The 14,392-nt window shown below is 48.1% G+C and overlaps 1 protein-coding gene across 2 annotated transcripts in view; it reads left to right on the top strand.

Annotated features, from left to right (window-relative positions):
- The first annotated feature begins 1,386 nt into the window (after nucleotides 1-1,386).
- LOC146207588 (uncharacterized) overlaps nucleotides 1,387-14,392 on the top strand; it is a 332,089-nt gene continuing 319,083 nt past the window's right edge. For both annotated transcript variants that reach the window (XM_084588865.1, XM_084588859.1), the window contains exon 1: nucleotides 1,387-1,770. The gene's annotated coding sequence lies outside the window, so the exon portion shown is untranslated. The remainder of the gene's footprint in view (nucleotides 1,771-14,392) is intronic.

Below are 14,392 nucleotides of genomic sequence, written 5' to 3' on the forward strand. Positions count from 1 at the left end.
CGGAAAATGTTCCCTGTACAGTTGTCGAGAAACGGAAAGAACCAACATTTTAAAAATTATATCTAGTACGCCCGATTCCAAAGTACAGACACGATATGAACTGAAAGTAATGTCCCGATAAGTATGAAAAAAAAAAAAAAAAGACATGCTACTGTAAGTTTGAAGTAAATTACAGGTAGGGATGCGTTTTATTTCTAAAGAAGGACTCATGTAGGCTCTATCATGGTTACTAATATTCCTGGAGTGAGTATGAAGGCACGCACATCCAAGGCTATCACACACATCTTTAAAACGCTAAGGATCTCATGTTCTGCAAAATAGTGAACCTCCTAGAATTTGACGGCCTCCAGCAAGAGACAAATAAGAGCACAACAAGCGACGTCAAAAAACACATGATCAGTGTATTTACAAACGCACCATGAACTAATAGTACGGACTAAGTTTGAAGCTGTGCAGATTTGCAATAATGCAAATTTGCATTGCAACACTGCAGATTTGCAATCGCCGCTTACATGCGATTCTATGAAGCGCCAGCGTCGGAAACTTCAAGTAAAGGAAGGCTACAGGGTCAGCAGACTATCCATAACAATTTCTTTGCTCTAAAATATTAGTCACAGATTCAACGTATTCCTGTTCGCAGCTTGACTTCTCCACTTACAGTTCGTCGAGCGACACAGCACTGCTGGGAAGTAAGTTAGGAATACCGTTCTTTATGGGGTATGCCTTTTCAAGCTCGTCTGATATCAGTACGTTCTTGACATTGTCGTATCGAAGGGGCTTCTTGGTGACCGGACACACGATGAACTGGAGATTTTCCTCGTCGAAGGCGACATCGTGCATGGCGTCCACAGGCCGAGAGTCGTCGGGACCGTAAGTACAAAATCCGCGGCGCGGAACACAGACGTTGCGAATCAGAAACACGCAGCGCTTCTGTATGGAAGCTCTTACAACTTGCTGCAGCATGATTTAACGAATGACACAGGGAGTCACGTTGAAATAGGCGATTTCACTGGCGCCGAACAGAATAAATGAGAGCACAGCCCCTTTTCGACGCAGTTGGATTGAATGAGACCTTGGCTTGGATCGAGAAATTTTATTTAGAACGTTACAGCGGGGCCTTGGCGGGGTTTTAAAAGAACAATAACAACTATACTTTTCGACATGAGTAATGTACAAAAAAAATTTGTTTTCATGGTACAATTTTATTATTTTTGATCACTTTTAGGCACATGTGTTGAGATCTTAAACCTTAATATCGAAACCAAAACCATTTGAAGTTTTTCTTGCCGGTCAGAGATGGCGCAGCCTTCGCCAACGGCAGGTTTGAAAGTTGTTCACGTGACTCGAGTAAGGTCCTCTCTCAGGCTGTGGTGGAGAGAGGGAAGCGGGCCGCACAAAGTTCTGACTCAGCTGGGGTACCCAATGGATACGGCCTGTGTCGAGCGTCTGTGCTCGGCGTGGTGAGTTTGAACCGGTGTTCCGAGTGACCATCGCAGCGCTGTGCCACTGGATTACCGCGTCGTTCGCACTTCCAGCGTCGCTGCGTCAGCACTCTGCGCTGCCGCTCTTTATCGTTCTCCCGCTTACTTTTGTGTTGTGCTTCGGTCGAATTCGCTGTGAGCTACGGCGGCGTGCTCGTGTGTTGTGTGTGGCTCGCCGCGGAGGGGGGGAGGTGTGCGCACACTACTTCCTTGCCTGCGGGCCAAGGTTGGCTTGCTTCGTGCGCACCACCCGAGTGCCTCGTCTTCTCTGACATGACCAAGATATGCGGTAAGTATGTCTACCCCTCCTAAGTTTGAAATTCCCGTCCCGGGACGATTTTCTCGAGCAAATATCTTCGTTCGAACATCGTACATCCCGCGTGCACTGCTTCAGGCTACCGAAGCTAGTTATGTACCCCGTGATTACAGGTGGGCTGTGCTTGCAGAGGCATGCAACAATGCTGCTCGAAATCGCGATTCGGCTGGAGCTCAGTGGCACGCACAGGTTGTTCACGGATGGAAACAAGTTCTCTAACCTGCGACGAGCACAGGGGCAGGTTGATGTGGACGGTCGCAGTTGCGGGAACAAGTTCGGTTACATAAACTGGTTCAATTGAAGAGTCAAGACAGTTTATAAACAATTTCAAGTGCAGACGCCGACTTGGCCGAAGCGTCCGCTGCCTTACTATATTGTTAAAATGATTAAGACCTTTCAGTGTCTAAACCTTCCTGCGATTAGATTATGACAGTAATCTGCCTAAGTGCAGAAAATGCATGGTGCAATTAATTTCAAAGGAGGCTTATCCCCGTTCAAACACTCCAGGAGTCCAGGTGCTGAAGAGGTCTTGCCTTGAAGACAGTCGAGCAGGTGCCGAGACGCATTTTAACTTCGTGCATGGGCGCTTGATGAACACGGCTTCCGTTCTGACGCCGAAACGCCTTTTCTTTTCCTCACCGGCGTTATTTTTCCTTTTTGACATTAACTTATTAAGACAGAAGAAATGTCGTCAAGTCGCCTAACTTGCACTCTAATAGTATTACTACTATTACTGCTACTAATAATAATTGGATCACAGGAAGGGAAAGGCGCAGTATCTGTCACACTTGTTTCTGTGGGCACCTGAACCGCTCCCTAAGGGAAGGGAGGAAGGTGGGAGATAAAGTGGGAAGATAGAGAAAGAGGAGCCGTAGTGAAAGGCTACGGAGTAATTTTGACCACCTGAGGATCTTTAATGTGCGCTGACATCGCACAGCACACGGACGCCTCTTCGTTTCGCCTCCATCGAAACGCAGCCGCCGAGGTCGGGATCCAACCCGGGTACTCCGGCACAGTGGTCGAAAGTCTTACCACTGCACCACCGCGGCGGGGCCTAATAGTATTATTACCATAAATGGATTTTCTTTTTGCGGCCTATCCTTCAATTCCCTTGCAGTGGAAATAGCGAGTACGTGTGCATGTAAGCATTCCGGAAGAAGCCTTTATTTGAAGTTGGAACGAAGTAAATAACTCAGAATAAGTATATACGCTATACTACATCACCTGACATATATGCTAACCCTGGTAGCACCGAAACGTTACAGCAATATGATTTTTTTTTTTTTTTCTGTTCCGTTAACTTTGGAATCCTAATCTCCTAACCTTAGTTGAATATTCGAGCAAAGTATGCGAAAATTTTGCTAAAATGGTAAACACCAGGTTCAACTGCGATCCACCACAACTTCAATCAACATTTTGCATGTATGCATGGGACAACGAAGGCTACGCACACTAAAAAGTGCACGACTACTAATGATGACAGTTAGGCACTCACCTCCTAACCCGCAGAATGACATCAGCTTTAGTCAGCCGGGGAAAGGACAGTAAGTGATAGCAGAACACTACTGGACTCTGGTGATCGTATAGTAGCGGATGGGTAATATGCCAAGTTCTGGGATACATGCTTGAAATTACTGGCAATGCTTTTGTGGTAATGATTTGAGTAGCATAACAGCATCTACGATACACAAGGCTGACTTACACTAACGATTATAACACTAAAATATCATTCTGAACAAACGTGTGTTTTGATTGAACATTGATTGATTGATTGATTGATTGATTGATTGATTGATTGATTGAAAACATGACGTTACTGCCACTTACACGACAATTTTTCAAAAATATTCAAATTCTTTAATCTGTCTAGGACCGTATATCAGCTACTGCTGACAATAGTTACTTTCGTAAACCCGGGCAACATGCCTTCTTGAGCAGGATATTTTTGTGCAATTGTTTTCTCTCAGCGGCAAATATGCGATGTGTCCTCGTAGCGTCCTCCTGTATGGAGGGCGTTGCAAGGTGCGTTCGATTAAATTTCCCTCTCCGTTTTACCACACAGCGAACGTCGAATGTGAACAAATGCAGCGAAGATGTTTCTGTTGGAATTCAGGTATATATGAGCGCATCACGTCCTAGTGTACGTAGTGACAAGCAAGCCTCTGCAGTATACATCACAAATTCACGAGAGCCATTCATCCCGCAAGCACACATGATCCTGTGGTCATATGCCCTTCCCTTCGTTTACCGCGCTCATGGTCATAAAGGGAAGAAAACAAGCAGCGATCTAGGGACAAATTCGCGCTGCATTTGTAACGATATAAACCTATTGACCGTGTAATGGTTTCTGAGAAATCACGAAATTTCCCTGCAATCGCTGGCTCACTCTCCTCTGCTCTTCCTGCGCTAGAAATTTTAAGCGCGCCTCAAAGTATGCCAGCATAACGAAAGCGGCAGAGTAGCCGGCGTCCATTGCCGCGCACCGGACGTGCGGTGGTGGCGAGAGGCCCGGCCGGCGCGATTATGGTTTCGTGTGGTGCGTTGGCGGAGCCCGGCAGAAGAGGCAACGACCATTTCTTGTCCCCTCCCTTCCTCGCCCTCCAAGTTGCCTACAGCCATCCACAGCCACAGCGAACAGTCATGGGCAGAGAAAGAAGAAGAGAAAAAAGAAAAACGCTCTTCTTTCCCGTCTTTTCCTTCAAGGCATATCTTTGTTACTCCGGCTCACGGCGATTGGCTGCACCACACCGTGCAGGTCGCCTTCTATCTTCGCGGCACTTTTATCCCGCTGTTCTTTCTTTCTTTTTTTTTTTTTTTTCGAGGAGCTATAGTAGAGGGGAGGAGCCGCAGGTAGCAAAGCAAAAACGATCAAACCAAGAGAGGAAATGAAACGCTGGGGGGCGATTTTTAAACGCGCGCCCATTCCAGCCTCCTCTTTCACGTGTCCCTCGTTCTCTCTGTCGGAGGAGCAATTAGGCATCCTCGTCAGGTTCTCGCCGTGTGCGGAGCGAAGTCCTAGGGTGCGAGAGAAGCACGAGGTGGAGTGGGATAGTTCTGTTTGTTGTTGGCATCGTCGAGACCGACTGCCGCCCGTGTGGGTCCCACCGCCGATACGAGGAAGACGAAGACTTGTGTGCTCTTTTCAAGGCCGACCCCTATGAGAGAGGAAGCCGGGGACGGCAGGTTGAAGGAACTTGAAGAAAATAATAGGAAGCGAGAGCATGTGCTCGCGCGGTCGCCTTCCTTCTGCAGTCCTCCTTCTGTGCCGCAGTTGACTGGGCCCGGCAGTCTTGCCTCCTTGCCGCTTCTTTTACGCCGTCTCTCCATCCTGGCGAGCTGTGTATGCCCGCGGCAGGAAGTCAGACGATGACTTGGGCCTTGTTTAGTTCGTAAATTCCTACAACCCGCCCTGCCCTCAAAAGTACGGTTAGTAGTGTTCAGTTGGCTCAGTGGCCGCCGCGGAAGGCTCGTGTCGCAGACCACCGTTCCTTTACCCTCGCACCTTGGAAAGGGCGCGTCGTTCGAGACTCTGGTCTAGGCTTCTTTTCGTTGTGAGTACAATGAAGTGGAAGGAGTCAGGCGCATTTTTTTGCACTCGAGCACTGGACACAACTCGTGCAAGGTGAAAAACATCGTTTCTTGCGTCTTAACTGGTGCGGCGCCTACTGGAGGCTATTTTATCTAATTGTCGCATCACCAATGGCGACCATTCTCTGCTGCGAACCAGCGAAAACGAAAAGAAAAACAGATTTCTTGTCTTCCATGACTATGAAGAGGTGGAAGCGATATGGGTGTTCCGTGCTCCCTCCTATGCGAGTGTAAAGTCCACTCCAACAGCCACACACGGGTCAGCAACGCTTGAAGGACTTGGCCGACTATACAGGGCACATAGGCTACTTTCCGCACCGCGAGGATAGCACTTCTGTTGGAGAACAAGTAAACGCGGGAGTTTTTATTGGTGGTGCATTGGGAGACTGGAATCGCCTCTCCGAGGACGTCGTGCAGCACTCCAACACTGCGCATTTTGAGACCGCCGTATTGAGCATATTATCCCTCACCGAAGGCGTCCGCCGACATTTAATAATCACGTTTAGGGGCTCCAGACGACTAATACTAATAATAAATATAAAAAAAAATATGTTCGTGGTGCCATTTTCACCTGAAAAGTAAGTTTCACGTGGCGACGTTGTCCCCACCACTTTCCACACTGCCTCTTTTCACGCATTCTGGAGCACTGTCTCCCCACGTAGTCCGTGGTACTCAGTTTGTGCTTCTCTTCTGGAGAACTGTAGGTGCCACTGCAGTGTCTTTGCTGTGAACAAAGTTCTCACGTTCTCACCGAAGACGGATTTATAGTACAAACGCGCATTATAGTCTTGAACATTTGTTTTGTGTCAGCATTTGGCTAAAGAATATATATTTGTTTTTTTGCTTCTCATAAGATTATCGCAAATCGATCAGCACCATAACGCCCGCTAGCGGCGAAGGCTGTCGTGGTAGTCGGAGGCATCATCCATCACGGATTCTTTTGCAGACCTTAATCTTCAAGACTCAAAGAGGTGGAGGATGGAACGAGGAAAAATAAGCTTCTGCCCGAGATCGAGAAAGGATTAACCTGTACCCGTTCGTGATGGGATTAAACGCGCAGAACCGCGCTCCTTCATGTACTTGAGCTGTACGGTACTACGTTCATAACAATCGTGCCACTTGTGGGTCACCTTGTCGGTTTCGAGGAAATGATCCGGCAAATGTTTTACGCAATAGAGTCATTATCACCCCTCAGGCTGCTGTCAACAAGCGAGTTATTACTTCCTTCCAAATTGTTACGCGGGAAACGTTTCCCCTTATACGGAGTCTATGGAACTCTTCAGTGTGATACGTGTATATAAATACGACGATAGTGCAAGAGGCCACGACACGCGAAACGATACCCCGAAAACCAGGGCATTACATCAGCGCAATTTCTGACATCCGCTCTATTCATTGGACGCGCCAATCTTCTTTCAAACGGCTTCATATCAACAAGCTTCAAGAAATCGTGGAGTCAAGCAAGGGTCAAGGATGCGTAGCTGTAGGATTGCTTTTTTTTTTTTTTTCTTAGAGCTATAAGGGATGCATATTAGTAGTATATTCTAAGTTTATATTTTTGCACTAAATTGTCGGAAATGTGAGAACGGGAGAGGCGCACAACAACGGTGTGCTTGTTCACCAAACGTTGCGTACAGCTTTATTGTGACTTCCACGTAAGCTGCAAACAACAAAGCGACGCTGTAAGCTGGTTCATGCACGCATATCATGGATACGTATACATTTTTCCTTGCAGAGATTCGAGCCAGATATTAACGCTCTAGCCAACAAAGCTTTCGCAATGCCAGGCGACGAAACCCGTGTCTTTTCGTATCAATAAGTGATCTCTTATTTCCCGTCAGCACTCTTGAAAGAACCCTGTAATACGTTTGAGAAATGTTCCGCGGTCCATATTACTCGTATATCTCGACGTGAATACTAAAGCTCCCTTCGTGACGCGTTTATTAAAGCTCTCCGCGTACGTAGCTTCGAGCACGATTTTTCACGGCTGTGCAGCGGTGAATTAAGCCTTAATAATGTATCGTGCGCAGTCTCGAGACGCCAACGCGCTTTCCGAAATGAGAGAAGTCGAGGGAAAATTGAGAAAGAAGGAAAACGCCGGCAAGGAGAGAGAAGCGAGCCTTGGATAACTTGGGTGTAAAAATAAAGGCAGAATTGAACGCAGCACAGAGAAGCACCGAGCGGCCGTCGTAGAAAACGAACGCAAGAAAAGAAAGTGAATAAAACATCGCAGTAAAACCACTTCTCATTCGTGTCGACGGATTGTACGCGGCAGAGCCCGCGCCTGCATAATAAAACTGGCATCCTCACTGTTATACCTGTAGCATTTGGGCGGCTGTGTGGGAGAGCACAGAAGCCCGTGTTCGTGAGCCTTTCTTTCTTTCTTTCTTTCTTTCTTTCTTTCTTTCTTTCTTTCTTTCTTTCTTTCTTTCTTTCTTTCTTTCTTTCTTTCTTTCTTTCTTTCTTTCCACGCCTTATTTGCTGTTTCCATTTTTCTCCGCCAGCTTGCAATATGCCGGCACGCTCGTGCTGTAATCTAGGAGCAAGATGCAGAGAGAGGCGAGGGGGAGAAATCCTGCTTTTGTTTCACGACTTGCGCCAAGGATGCGCCCGCTGTAGCAGCGCCGGCGGGGAAGGAGCTTATTTCACGGTGGCGCAGGCCAGGAGATCGCTTTCGGAAAAGCTTTCTTCCAGCGGCGACGCCGGCGAATTGCTTCCGCTGTATAAGCGCTCGCGCTCTTCGCGCGCCCGTGAACCTCAGCGTCATGAACCTCGCCTCCTTCCCCTCATTCTTATTTTTCTCTTTCTTTTCCTCCTACACACGCGTGTGCATGCGGCGTTATAAGACCAGCGCGCGCGCGAATTCATGTACTTGTGCTTTTCTCTTAGTAGCTCTGTTCTCGCTGTATTGTTACAACACGCATATACGTGCGACTTTGTTTTAACTCGGTTCGCGCTCTTCCTTTGTCGTCTCATCGCATCTTCTAGAAACAGACGGGAAGAAGCAATTTCGTTTGTTCGGCTATTGGGACATCTTCGCTTGCTACCGTTCTCTCAGTTCCGGCGCTCCTGCCCTCGGTATCTGGCTTCTTATCCTATGAGACAAGAGGGCGCCAGCGTGTTGAAAGCCCGCCCGAGAAGGCGACGGGCTAGCACCCCTTTGGACACGCGCGTTCTGCCGCTTTACAAGCAACGACCCCTTTTTCTGAACGTGTCTGTTCCTTCTCTCATCTCTTTTGCTCAGCTGGCTTTTTAGTCTTTCTTTTCGTTCCTTTCTCTCTCGCCAATTCATTGCCCCACTCCCTTCTTTCTTTCTTTCTTTCTTTCTTTCTTTCTTTCTTTCTTTCTTTCTTTCTTTCTTTCTTTCTTTCTTTCTTTCTTTCTTTCTTTCTTTCTTTCTTTCTTTCTTTCTTTCTTTCTTTTTCTTCCCTACCGTCTTTGACCTACCTCCTACTGAGAGTGCCGGCATCGTAGCAGCGTAGCGCGTCCCACGACCGGCAACCCTGTATACGCTGTAAGAAGTTCGCTAGAAGCTTGGCATGGTCGTAAAAGGGAGTCGGCTTTTGTAATAAAGCCGTCTTCACCTCGGAAACGGTTTGTTTGTCGTGCAGGTGTTAATGAACATTGCACTACAGGAGAATAAAGAGGGTGCGGAAGGGGAATGTGTCGCCACTGCATTCCGGCCACTAAACTGTCACTTTGCCTAAGAGTTTCGAGATGGTCGTTGCTTGCGACAACTTTGTACCCCTGCGCTGCTCCCCAGAGGAAATTCGTGATGCTGCTGCCTCGTCTTCTTGGCCCCCAAATGAAGTTTCTTTCTCTTTTTTTTCTTTTTTTTTTTCGTTTTCCGGGGCATATATATTTCCGCGGCTGGGCGAACTCGGCGGAAGACGCGTAAAATCTGCATGCGAATGGCTCGAGCCTCGCTCGCAAACGAGGGAGAAGGCTCTAAATATTGCACGCACGGTAGAAACAAGGAGGTAGGAATTTTTCGTGGATTCGCGTGAGCCTTGAGCATTTGTTGAGTTCTGGATGGTTATTCTCAAGAGAAAAAGTAAAACGAAGAGTGGGGATAACTTCGTAGCGAGAGTTTTAAATTGCAGGACCGCGCTTTTGCAAAGCCACCTGAACTTTCGCTAGCAAAAAGAAAAAAAAAAAAAACATCTCACCGAGTTTTATAGCTTAAGGTACGCATTAGAAAACGTTTCGAAAAGAATTGTGTTTTACAACTCTGCGCATGTTTCTTTTTCTTTTCTTTGGTCTGCGCAAGGTCATTAGTGTTTCTCAAAAAAAAAAAAAAAATGCCTGCCTGTTTTCCTTTACGCTCAATGTGTCCTTTGCTATTGGCTGGTTAGGCCATCGACGGTCCCCACTTTGTACCCCAGTCCCGCAGGTTGGACCTCATGACAATAATCTCGAAAGAACAGGACCCTTTCAAAGTTGCCCTCACTCTGTTGCATGTACTCTAATCGAGCGAACGACGCAGACCGACGCCACTCTTCCGGCTCCGGATACAACCGATATAAATCCAAGAAAAGTTTGGAGTCCCCTAGTGCCAGCTATGTGAATTCTCTCTCTCTCTCTCTCCGAGTAGGGTGTAGTTACGGTAGAAGGAACGTGGTATATTTCGATTTCTCAAGGCGCCAACGACCTGTGACGGCTTCTTGGCCCCAGATTAGGACGTTCGTATTTTCCCATCATGCCCTACTACCCCCCCCCCCCCCCCTCCTCCTCCTTTCAGTCTCCTCTTCTGAATATAGATTTACGCATTGCGGCTGACTCGGGATTAGGCGAGTGGCGCCGTTCGCCCCCGCCTGGTCGGATTACACGGGGCTTGGAGTCGCCGGGAAGCGTTATGTCCGGTCTCCCGCATCGGAGTAGCAGGTACACTTTACTGTCCCTAAAGAAGTGTCTCAATCTCATCGCACCACAAGGGCAACACTATCCTGTTAGTATGCGTAAATGGAAAGGCAGTGGAGGTATCAGGGAAGCAAAAGTGGGCAAAAGTAAGCTCAGGTGCAAAAATCGAATCGGATAAGTCACAAGTGTACCGGCCTTTAATTTAGACGCTTTGCTCCCAATATCACATAAAGGCAGCTACTGACGGGATTGTTGGGATGTCATTTGCCGATATAGATATCAGAATTGAAAAAAAAAGGGGGAGGGGGGGGGGGGGGGGGGGGAGGAGCGAGTGAAAATCATTCGGCACGAAAATTGCACTCCGTATAGTCCAGCGGGCCTCACGGAATGGTCGAGCGGGCTGCCTGCTTTATATTCATATCGCTTTCCCATAGACTCTTTTGTTGCTCGAAAGATATTATAGCCGATGCAAACGTGCATGAAAGGGAATGGATACGTGCATCAGCCACTTGAGATAAGGTCGTAGTCGTGTCCTGCCGTTAATGCGTAGTGGCAGACTTTCTTGGATTATACAGCCACTCTTCATTCGTTGTGTACACTCATATTCTGGTTCCACATGAGTTCCATTTATAAGTGGAACATTTAAGAAGTTCCGCTTATATGTGGAACTATTTTAAAAGTCCCGCTTGTTGTGGAACCAGATTATGAGTAACATCGACTAGCCTCCTTGCAACCCTCTCCTGTAAAATGCATGATCAGCAAATGTGTATATAACTGCTGCTCTAGATACGGGATTATGCATCTTAAAGAGAACTGTGACGGCAACTACATCTCATTATTGTTCTCAGTAGAAATTTATTATCTGGCTCTTAGTGGCCGCGTTATACATAACGCTTGTCCGGCGTGAAAATAAGCATATTTCGGCGAGAAAATTATATTTAAGTATTTTCTCGCCAGTCTAAAATTATTTTAACTTGGGAGGTGCTTATTGACGTGCAGGGAACTACGGGTTGCCTTCGTTTTTTTTTTTTTTTTTTTTTTTTTTTATGCGAATGGCGGTGCAGCATAGTGCCGGGATACGCACCATAAGACCGGTCGGTGTCCCAACGCACGCGTTTTAGTTGCAAAATCGGCCGCTGACGACGACACCTGCATTTCGATTATTGGTCTTTCCTAGCTTACAAAGCTCAATTTTATATGTATGTTGTCCCTTTGTGGTTGGAACCCGATACCTTAAATAGCAGTTGTTTTGTAGGGGTTCTTAGGGTGACAGAGTATCCAGAAGAATGTAGAAGAGTGGACTCCCCACATATCCGCGGAGAACGTAGAAAACTTTCTTGCTTGAAGTTTCGCCTGGTCTGTCAGCTTGCTGCTCACGGAATTGCTGGCAAGATATATCGAATTTCGAACTTCGCTCTTCTCACTGTGTGTGTGTGTGTGTGTGTGTGTGTGTGTGTGTGTGTGTGTGTGTGTGTGTGTGTGTGTGTGTGTGTGTGTGTGTGTGTGTGTGTGTGTGTGTGTGTGTGTGTGTGTGTGTGTGTGTGTGTGTGTGTGTGTGTGTGTGTGTGTGTGTGTGTGTGTGTGTGTGTGTGTGTGTGTGTGTGTGTGTGTGTGTGTGTGTGTGTGTGTGTGTGTGTGTGTGTGTGTGTGTGTGTGTGTGTGTGTGTGTGTGTGTCGTTATGTACCACTAAGCATGCGTATTGCCTTCGATTTAATACCGCACCATTATCGTGTTGACTCCGCTCCATGAGCCAGTCGACTGCACACCCCCTCCATGGCTTGCAACCGCGCCACGCGGTCTCCGCGCCACCGACTTCGAGATTTGTAAGCCCCGGGCTCGGGCATTATAACGCCCCCGTTCACACAAACCCGTCAGAGTCAGCGTATCGACATCCCTCCCCTTAACTGATCGCAGCTGTCGTGGTGAGTGGGAAGTGGAGGTGCGTCTTCATTACCCGTCTCTGCGTTCGCGGCCCGCACACCGACCGTGCCGCGGGCTCCAGCTCTACGACGGGCTCTAGGCCGGCTGGCCGACCACGTTCTCTTGCTAATTGGACTCATTACGGATTACCTGCTAATGCTCTGTGTCGTCTCAGATATAAAAGAGGAAAAGGGGAGGGGGGGGGGGGGGGGGGGGGGGCAGGCGCCTCGCTCATTGATTGTCGTGCTGATCGCTTCCGACGGACCAAGGTAGCCTTTCCGAGACGTGTAGTCGTGCGTACAAGTTGCGAAAGCTAGATCTGCGTGCTCATATATGTGTGCCTGTGTACTGACTGCTCACCAATTAGCTCGTTACGAGAACTATACGGTAGAGATTACAGTATGGCTTTCAAATATCGACCTCTGTAGTGTGCCTGGATGCCCGCGCTGGTTAAAAGGGGCACCTATATACCCTGAAATGAATGCACAGAGAAGGATAAAGTTCGCAGACCTGTTGGAACAGAAAAGCTAACTTAATTTTCGAGCTCGGTCACGAGCTGGAAAGAGTGCATGGAGAATTTCAAATATTTTAAGAGGTTAAAAAGACATCACCGAGTTCTCGTCCTCCTCCTGGCCAAAGAAGTGATAGCGATAGTTATGCCTCATTTTGGCAGCAAACTCGCGTTCAACAAGCTAACGCGTAGTTTTCGGTAACGACTTACGACGACGCCGTGAAAACAGTGGTAATAAAATAAACGGAAATAAATGTGATAACATTTAACAGGCCAGTCTATAGCGATTTGGATTCTATTCTATCTGGTTCCGTTGTCTTTCACTCACCAGTCTAGTTTAATTCTTACTCCGTTTCAATCCGGAATTATCGCTTGCTTTATTATTATTATTTTTTTTTTTTTTTGCTGAGTCATTCTTTGTCCCGCTCATCTCTCCTATTCCCTGCAAATAGAGAGAGTAATATCCATCTCTCTAGAGTTGGCAGGCAGAGGATTTGCACAGACGCCGGCGCCGCACAATTTCGTCCTAGCGGAGCTCCTATAGTGCTGTCGCATAATAGCAGAACTCCATCAGTTAGTTTTGATTATCACGCACCTCGTCTCTCCGACGTTCGGCTTCCCGTACCTTATATAACATCGCGTGTTGATCGCTAGCGCAGTGTCGAACAGCGGCCCCGTGGGAACCGAGTTAACTGGTATCTTAGCCATATTTACTCGCGTATCCGACATCTCTGCTTCTTTTCTCTCTTATAGAATTCCGCGTGCTGTGTACTTTCGGGGCGAACACTGAGCGCCTCTGCTGCCCATCTAACTGCGGCGGTGAAGGAGGGAACTGATGTGGTGGTGAATCACTAGCGGTGTATGGTGGGGAGACCTCGGGAGGCTACAATGTCCGGCCGTGCCAGTTGCCTGGGCGAACCGCCCGACATACAAGCTCTCTCGCTCTGTAGCTCGATCTAATATGTTTACTTCCCCATTACTTTATGTCGTTCGCCTTATACGTTGCGGCCAAAGCTCTGTCTGCGGGTGGGCCACCCACAAATGTGCCCGCCCTTATGTCTGTGGAGTCCGTGCTCGCGCGCGATTCCTGGCCGCGCATAGTTAGCCGTGCCCCGTGGTGGCCGGACCCGGAGGCAAGGTCGGGTCAGATAATAGAGAATGGCCGCACGCTGCATTCCCCTAGCCGCCGCCCTCACTGCATCGGCTAATGGGGGATTGGCCGGGGCGGCCGCCTAATGATCCGCCAACTTTGTACACGCGTTACCCTCCTCCCTCGTGCCACCACAGAGGGCTATGGGGTGGTCCGCACACGTGCGCCGAATGTTCCAGCTTGGGTCCTTTCTTCCGTCATATTCTGTGTAGCGTGTTACCTGATGGCGATCCAAATCGACGTTACACGTGTTCGGCATGGTGATCAGCGTCCGCTGACGTTAGTAGATTGGGACCAGTGGTAGCGTGCGGTTGCCACTCATACAGCATGGCTGCCCCGGTGATCGACCGTCGGCGGTGGTTTCCCATTTCTGGCTTGTATCAGAGCTGTCGGCTTCTTCCACGCTAGTCAACGGTGTCGTATAGGCTATAGTTTAGTACTCACAAGCTTAGTGTGGTACGCTGTGTAATACACACAGTTTAATTGACTTAAGTCCCAGGTGATTTGCACATGACATGACGGGCGCCAGGATTGTGCACGGCGTGTATATTCCTCCATGATTCAA

This window comes from Amblyomma maculatum, chromosome 1 (assembly GCF_055883805.1).
Source record: "Amblyomma maculatum isolate TAMU_Amacu chromosome 1, ASM5588380v1, whole genome shotgun sequence".
NCBI classification, from domain to species: Eukaryota; Metazoa; Arthropoda; class Arachnida; order Ixodida; family Ixodidae; genus Amblyomma; species Amblyomma maculatum.